The following is a 9,069-nucleotide window of genomic DNA, read 5'->3' as shown; positions in this document are numbered from 1 at the left end:
TATGCGACTGGTATTCTTCACTGTGTACACTATGAACTCACTTTTGTAGTGTGTCAAAGACAAAAAGCTTGTTCACTTTGCAATCACAGAAAAATGTTTTCATTTATTAACTAGCGGAATAACTGAGTAAGCTGGATCTATTTTTGCGAAGAATCAAAGCCACACAGAAAAACAATAACAAAGGAAGAGGAAGACGTATTCCTTCTCCAGACAAAACCACTTTTGGACTGTGTCTATGTAAACACACATACAACAGGACTACAAAGAAATACGCACACTGATCACTTCTGATAATGGGAAGTAGCTCTAACCTGTTTATACTGTGGGCAATGACTGTATTTTTCATATATTATGATCATTTAACTCCTATAATGAATTAACACTGGAACAATTTGTTATACTCATCTTCCATCCATCTGTCTAAAGTGTCGTTTAATTTAGTTGAAAACTTGGAAAAAGAAAGAGGTTCAGCAGTTCAGGGGCACAGCGGGGTGAGTGCTGTACAAAGCATTGGATAATAACACTGCTGGTGGACTGATTAATACACTTTCTATGCACAACTGGAGTGACTGGCCCTGTGATGTAGCAGCCTCGGGCAGTGTGAGGATGTATGGTTAGCCTAGCAGTGAGAGGTGTGTCTGCAGAAAGTGGCTGCAAAGCCTGAGCCAACAGTCAACGGTAATATATATGCTCTGGAATTAATGGAGATGGCATGCAGCTTTAAACATGGGAGCACTACTACGTATTCTATTGTTACCGGTGATCATGTCTTCCTACAACTTGTTGGGTAAATCAAAATGCTAATTAAAAAATTATCACTTTTAATGCCTCTTTTGTCCAGTAAAATTTCAATTAATGTGCTGTTGTATAACTATTTCTACAAGGCTGTTCCACAGACTGTTGCAACCCACAACTCTGAGAAGCAATAAAAATGGGCAGGGAAACTAATGAAATCAGCAGTTGACATTTAAAATTGATCTCGGCAATATATTTTTAGACAATCATCATGTCATGTGTGAGCGTATGACTTGATGTCTAAACCTGTCATTCTGCAGGCTGGCAAAGGTGAATTTGAATATTTCTCATTTTTCAGAAATGTGCTTTCTACATCTCTCCTCCCACTTCTCTGGCAAACGAGCACATCCACAGCAGCAGAGATCAGCACAAAGATACTGTAGCTCCATCTTGCTTTCTTTTTCTGTCTTTGTCTTCACCCGCGGCTCTTGATGGGTGGGAGGCAGAGATGTTCAAACCATTAGTCTGTTCTTAGTCACACTATAAGATTAATACTGCAAACTGAGAGGAATTAGGGAAAATTGAATTGAGATCAGCGCAGCCTTTATCTCAGAGGCATTTCTATACAGTAGCTGAGGAACTTCGATAGGAAATGTTCACTTTGGGAGACCTCCATGATACGGTATCAGAGACGACACGCGCTGGGTCTTTATGGTGATCAAATAAGTGCTCTTTGGATTCTTCAGGGGGACTGTGCTTATTATATATTGTGAAGGGCTCATTGCATTCGCTACAGTCTGGTTTAAAATTCAAGTCTCCTTCCGAAACAATCCAAGGCACATTGCAGGGTTTGTGAAAGAAATGTAAATTTTTCAATTTAATTTTTCCACAAACCCTACAGTGTGCCTTGGATTGTTTTTGAAGGGGACTTGAATGAGCCCTTCACACAATGGCAAAAGGCTAAGGCATTTGGCATGCATAGCAGTAAGAGCCAAGTACCTACATTTCGTATGAACAAATATGGGAAAGGCTCATCCCGAATGGAAGCGTTGTAAAGAGGAAATGATGCAATATGTCAAGAGAATGGCTCACTGTTCAAAGATAAATAAAAAATGCATGTACTACTGTTTGGTTAATGAAATCTCCTCTACTAGATTTGATGTTGATCATTTAAATGGGAAAAGCTACAATTTTAAATCCATCTATCTATTATCTATAATGGGTATACTTTAAATATAGAGTATTAATATTCTGTGTTAGCCACAGAGAACATACAATATAGACATTCACATATACAAGCAGTCAGATGATGATACAGGTTTTAAACTAATTATATATAATTTAGAAGAGAAAACTTAGGCTTTTCGTAAACCTCAACTACCTGCTTCAATTTGGACCTACTGTAGTTGTGTGCACACCGTTTTCTTTGCTATGAGAAATTATTACCATTACCATAACATTTTGGGTGCTTTCAATTTTGGTTTTACCTCCACATAGTGTTTAAGGTTTAGATAATCTGTCTGAACTGTTGGCTTGTTTACAAACTGTCTGATCATCGGACTGCTCCTATTCCGTGCCTTAGTGGACTGCCACGTCTTCTGAGATCATTTTAATACGTACAATGTAAACAAAAGAAACACTGTCCAAACCTACGAAGATAAAACCCCACTGCAATAAACCAGCATTCGATTACATTTTCTTAGTCAATCGTCGGGTGAATTAACGATTGACTATCGACTAATTCATTAATTTTAATTAGTTTAATAGTTATTTCTTTAACTTTTTTATAAATTAAAAATGCAATGAAAATACAAATATAAAGCCTGTTTTTTGTCGATGAGATACTGTTGGGTCAAACCAGGTTACTATGTTAATGTAAAGTACTTTTCATGACCTTTAAGCTTTACAGCAAACATACTGTAGGTGTTGTTTACTATTGTAGGCCAGCATTCATCCCCAGATAATACAAACTGGCATTTAAGAGCTATTTTGTGAACCGCGGCTGACCTCACTGAACCCGTCCAATCATTCGGCTAAAGGGCAAGAGGCTGGGGGGTGGCTTGCAAACTGCAGAAGGACACATACAAGATCAAGAATCACCTCTCATATGTTGAACAGGATGGCATCTTGTGGAGTAAATTGGAATCAATAAAGACTAAATTAATGGGGAAAGGTCAAGAACTGCACAGAGCACATATCCATCTAAAATGGCCTGGCTAAATTTTTATATCTCCCCTGATTGTGTGTGTGTGTGTGTGTGAGTGTGTGTGTGTCACCCAAAACCTACTAGATTGCTGCAGTTCTTCCTGTGGTATTACCCGACCTCTAGGTGGCTTGAACTGAAAGAACTTGAACTTGAAACTTGGAAGAAGTTTGTATGAGAGGAAGTAAAGCCGGGAGCTCTTAAGGACGAGGTGCTGAGCGGAGTACAAAGAGGAGGAAGAAGTGCTCGTTGAGGAAGTTGCACAAACAACAATGAACCCTGCTGCCAAGGTGACACCGCATCGCTCAGCAGCTCTTTGTCCTGCTGAGCCTTCTGACCTGTTGACAAGATGCCAAAAGCCGGCGCCGAGCTCACTCCTCACACTGACTGATGTTGATGTTCGACACGTCAAATCCCCTATTCTTTATTGGTTTCTGCCTCGCTGTACCAATCACATAGACAGATAGAGAGAGAGAGCTGTCAAAGAGCAGCACTTGTCATAAAATAATCTCTCTTAGCAACCAATCTCAAAAGCAAACAAGCTATTTTTCTTCCAGTGACGGTGGTGGAAGGCAATTCTTCTTTTGTTCTTGCACGAGATTGTCATCAAAATCAACACTTGCCAAAAGAATATACAATATGATTATTTTGTTAGGATGAGAATGAGGTAAACCTTTGTTATGTGTTTTGCTACGAGGCAGGTATGTGCACGGATACACACCAGGATTATTCTAACTCCTGCAGAGATCTTTAATAATTCCAACAAGGAACACGCAAATATAACGCTAAAACCCCAAACTGCAAAAAACTAAACAAAACACGGCAAAGGTTTTCACCAGTGAGGACAGAAGCAGGAGAAGCTGCAGAGAGACAATCAATAGCAATGTGTAAAATACAGCTGCTTGTTGAAATATTACCCCCCACCACATCGAGAAGTTAAACTGTGACAAGCTTGGCAATTTTTTTACAATTCCTTTGAAAAATTCATGCACAGTACAAGCTGCTGGATGTTTCTTAAGGATGAGCGGTTGATGGGGCAACACAAATTTACTGTTTTGTGTATTGAAGCCAAAAAAAAATGCAGGGCAATGTATTACTGTGCACACCCACTAAATTGTAAAGCATGTGTATTATCTTAGAGAGCTTGAGCTGTTTGCATACATAAGGAGAGACCCCATACATTATCTTTGGGTATATATAAATCTGGTGCGTGCACCTTGGAATTTTCAATATGGACAGAGTCTAAAAGCAAATGGCCCAGAACACATTAGTCAAAGCATAGACATTACTGACATGAAAGTCAGGTGTAAGACTTAATGAACTTGAGCATGAGCGACTTAATAGTCTGAACACACAGTTCCTGTGCACCTTGGTGGCCTTTTTAAATGTAATTAAGTTTCAAATGTATTCCTTGACTTGAAGTGTGACGAAATGCAAAGGACATAGAAGGTTGAATGTGGAAGGCAGAAAGAAGATGGGATAATTCTCACAAGAAGCTGAGACAGAGGTAACGAGTGATTGAACGAGAGCTGAAACAGAGACAGTGTGAGGAGTGTAGCCTTGGATTATATACAGTAGAGCAGGATCAACATCTCTCCACAGCCAAGGGATCAGTGTGAAATTGCAAAGGTGTGCCACTGTCATTTTCAAGGCTGTCAGACCACCTCCTCCGGGGTGTAACATTTTTAAAAGATAGCAGATGAAGATTTCCGCTGTGACTCGCCACTTTTTCTGTTTCACTGGCTGGATCTTTTCCTTCTACAGCACTGAATGTTTGGAGCTGTTTATTAAAACGTGGATACGTTCAGTCTTTGCTATTGGTGAAAGGTGATCAATGGTGGAGGTCACAATGTGATGTCCTTATGGTATAGTTTCATGAACAATATGTTGGAAGCCTCAATTCAATCAGGAGAGACTACACTGCAGATATGCAAATATTTATTTGAGATACAAGTGCCACGTAAGCAAATACATAAACTTTGGAGACTCCATTCTAAAAAGATCTATATACATATATATTTTAGAGGTTTAGGAAAACCCACACATATCATATATATATATCCCCTGATGGAGTCCAGACACTGGTGGTGGCAATTATATACAAAAAGAGAAACGGAAAGCTGTCAGCCGGAGGAAGACCAAGGACACCGTGGCTGATGATGCCGGGAGGTGGAAGGGGACGAGGCGGGTCGCACTCTTGTCTGAAACTACAACTGACAGAAGCAGGGGAGAGGACATGTTTAAAGCAATGTTGACATGCTGTGATAGGCTAGAAAATAACTGCCTGCCTCTGATTGGTTAACACCAACGTGAGTCCCCATAAACAGCTGATCAGTATAAGAGAAGGATGTTAACGTTATTACTGGCTCCCCGACAGAATTTACACTGAGCTACTTATACAGGTTTCTTCTTTGAGTTAAAATGATTCTATTCTATTATAACACATCATTTTATTGGCTGGGAAAAAAAGCACATAAATGTCTTTTTTTGTCGTACAACGGTGTATTGTGTTGTTACACATCTTGGACAGCCACAATGTGTGTCTACAATAATAGTAGTAATCAGATTTAAAACTACCAGTTACTTTATCACATGTACAAGATGCACATTGGTTCTCCAAACGGTAAGAGGCAACAGACGCATCACTGCACATAACGTTGCCCATAGCTACAACTTGTTATTTTTTTTGTTTAAGTTAAAATGAAGACACCATTTTAAAAGTATTGCTTTTGCACCCATATAAATAAAACATTATTGCAGTTTTTCCATCAGATAAGAACACTCAGGTGGCTCCAAACGGCAGCACTGAGATGCCTGAAAATGTCTCGTCTTAGAACTCTAGTGTGAGTTGTTACCAGTGAGAAAGTCATCTGAAATGACTACAGGAAATGATTGACCAACAAGCTCTGATGTGGAGACAGATATGGACATTTCATTAGCCGCAGCTACTCATGTTTAACACAATGAAACAATGTCTCCAGCCAAGTTATTTATGAAACTGCTAAAGTATGAACACAGCAAAGATTACAGCCAGTGATGGCTAAAAAAGATGACGATTTCAACATGTGCCCATCACATAGAAGCACACATTCTTCACCTCTCATGAGCAGATGATGGTTGTGTTTACAGGCTGTGGTTTACTTTTAAGTGGACCGTTATTTTGGCTCAAAGTAAACTTTTCCATTCTTTATTGTTCAGACCAAAATAAAATATTTGCAGGTGTGATTGCAAATCTTTGAAGTCAAACTTTGTAACCCAGCAGCCATTGCAGCTTGTTCTCTTGAACGTTTGTTCACTTCCCCAGTCAGTGTCTGAGCTGCCTTTGCATTTGTCCTTGCACAAGTCAAGTGGCATTCTGTGCCTCTGCCAGAACGCAGGTGACACAGCGGACGCCTGCAGGGGGAAGGCTAATGAGGTGCCCTGCCAGTCCAAAACCTGGCTCTTCATCTGGCCTCTGCAGCAGGGGACTGCAGAGAAGTAAAGTGACCAACGCACCTGTAGCCATACTGACATCTAAGCATGCAACGGTAAACGAATGAGTCCAAAGCCACTTTTGAAACAACTGCAAAAACAGACCTAATACAGTTTTCATCTTGTTCTGGCTGCAAGCACATGGAATGGAGCCTGCTATCACTGGCCAATTGATTGACAGTCTGTAATCCATACATTACCAGCTGATTTGGGATAGACAGATAATCAGGCCATTTTTTGGCAGTTTGCAGATGATCTGTATCGGCGTTTTATTTGCCTGATGAGTTAATTAAAAAGTGTGCTACTTTGTCCGTCCCTCTGCTTTGGTTTCACTCACCACTGAGTCTGACTTAAAGCCCCGCCCACAACACTATATGAATGAACTATTACTTTGTATTATGTTTTTCATTTATTGAATAATTGCTTAAAGCATTTAAACAAAGTTTTGTATTGGAGCTGTAACATACCAATCTTAACTTTGACTTAAAATGCATCTTGATTTAAAATATCAGTTTTATTAACTACTAGAGCTGGCCAATATGTAGAAAATCAAATAACCCAATATTACTTCCAAAATACCTCGATATCAATTCGGTGGCAAGATTGTACGGTTGACAATTGGTGTTTTCACAAAATGTGCACGGAATGTGATTTTTGATAAATAATCATCAGTCATGTCAATATAATAACTATGTGGGTCGGAGTCGGAGCTGGTTGATGTGGCTCGGGAAAGGGAAGTTTGGGGTCCCCTACTGGAGCTGCTGCCCCCGCGACCCGATACCGGATAAGCGGATGAAGATGGATGGATGGATGGATGATATCCAAAATGGAAGACAATATATAGTCACATATCAACACAGTATTGATATGTTGCCCAGCCCTATTAAATACTAATAATCAATATCGGCCTTGAAAAGCCAGTATTGGTCGATCCTTACGGCTGACAACAACCCCAACTGAGTTACTAATTGTTTTGTTATGCTTGCAACAGTCCTATGTATTTGGAAGTCTGATCACTTCAGATAACTGGTCTGCTTTGACTTGTTTATTCCTGTTCCAAACTGAAGTCCTATTACACAATCCTTTTCTTCAACAAAGTATCTGATAACCACCCCTGCCAGTCAACAAGATTGGCATCCTTTTTAGAATATTCATTTTCCTGCCAGCAAAACAAGAGTGCCACTAATGAGGTTATGTCCTCATTTGGACTCTGGTGTGATTTATTGTTCAATATCCTGGTGCAGAGAAAGTCTACATTTTACCAACTTTTTAGAAAAACCACTACAAGATTTGGACTAAACTGCCAGTGTGACAGCCCGGGGGCTAACCCACAACTGAATTTGCGGCTCACCAGGTTTTACTGAAAACCTACCTTTACCGTTCACGTTCAATAATTGCAAATCTTTCCAGAAGTCAACACGTAATAGTGTTAAATTATCGGGATTTCAATATTGACCGAATAATCGTGAATACATTTTTTCCCATAATCAAGCAGCCCCACTCTGTTTCTCCATACCCAATAAATTGACATTGTGCTTACACGTTGTGTTTTGACAAAACTATCACATTTTAATCAAAACTAATTTAGACCATAGCTTTTATTTCGAGATGCATTTTGACTTGCAAATCACCAAATGAAAGGTCACTGATAAATAAAGACAAATTAAATGTGCTTTTACCAGCCAGAAAAGAGTTAAGCACTGGGTTCGGAATCTTGTATTCTAGTATTAGTGTTGGCCTTGGAATGTGTCAGTCACCACACTCTGACAGCAGGTGAGCATTATTCACTCTTCCAGCTGACTGCAGGTCTGTCACCCGCCACAGGAGAGCATGCTGGGATGTGGGTCGCTGTCAACACTGTCTGCTTCCTCCACATATGCTCCATCAGCACCTTGTCTAACCCCAGGAAATACATAATACCTCAACAAAGAACTAAGAAGACAATGTCAAAGTGTGCTACCCCACTACAAAAATCACTGCAGTTGTTTTTACACAGTCGAGGTGCAGTGAGATGCCACCTCCCAATTGTCAGGTTTCCTCGTGATAAACTGCTCCAGCAGTGAGTGGAAATATTTCTGATGAACCAGAGGCTGGTCGGATGATGGTTCTCCAGCAAAGTCAATACTGAGGAGATGAAGCGAGACCGAGATACTTTGTTGAAAGCAATCAGGGCAATTTCCAAGATGAAAAAACTACTCCAAGGATCAATGTGTGTGTTCTCTGCTGGGAGGTCTGGTTTACCCACATGGCTGCAGAGACAAAGTGCTGGATTAAAGGTGACAGTGTGGCCTTGTTTAAGCACGACTGTTGGATCTGAGCAAAGGGAGCTGGTTAATCGATGGTAATCAGCAACCTGGCAACATTTATGTGAACTCCATGCTAAGGTGCTGCTGTAGTGGTGTTTGACACTTTAACCTTGTGCCCTTAGCAAATAACATTTACCTTCTGGGCATCTGGCTGATACTTTCATGCAGAACAACATAGAGGGCCAGCGTGGGCTAGTTATCCTGCTAAAGGGCACAGTTGTACAATGCCACATATTGCCTCTAGAACCTCCCCCTTGGGAAGTCTTGGGCCGCATGCATGATAGCATTAACTCTGCACTTCCGGCAGAGGCTATCGTTACGTTAAAGATGAACTGAACTGAAAAAATAAAAGTT

At 40.3% G+C, this 9,069-nt stretch overlaps 1 long non-coding RNA gene across 1 annotated transcript in view; it reads left to right on the top strand.

Annotated features, from left to right (window-relative positions):
- The first annotated feature begins 1,004 nt into the window (after nucleotides 1-1,004).
- The window catches only part of LOC116673445 (uncharacterized), a 22,650-nt gene continuing 14,585 nt past the window's right edge, over nucleotides 1,005-9,069 (top strand). Inside the window, exons 1-2 of the long non-coding RNA XR_004327845.1 lie at nucleotides 1,005-1,015; nucleotides 5,285-5,293. This is a non-coding gene — a long non-coding RNA (uncharacterized LOC116673445). The remainder of the gene's footprint in view (nucleotides 1,016-5,284; nucleotides 5,294-9,069) is intronic.

The sequence above is a fragment of the Etheostoma spectabile genome, chromosome 23, assembly GCF_008692095.1.
Source record: "Etheostoma spectabile isolate EspeVRDwgs_2016 chromosome 23, UIUC_Espe_1.0, whole genome shotgun sequence".
In the NCBI taxonomy this organism is placed as follows: domain Eukaryota; kingdom Metazoa; phylum Chordata; class Actinopteri; order Perciformes; family Percidae; genus Etheostoma; species Etheostoma spectabile.
This window is presented reverse-complemented; position numbering and strand designations above follow the sequence as displayed.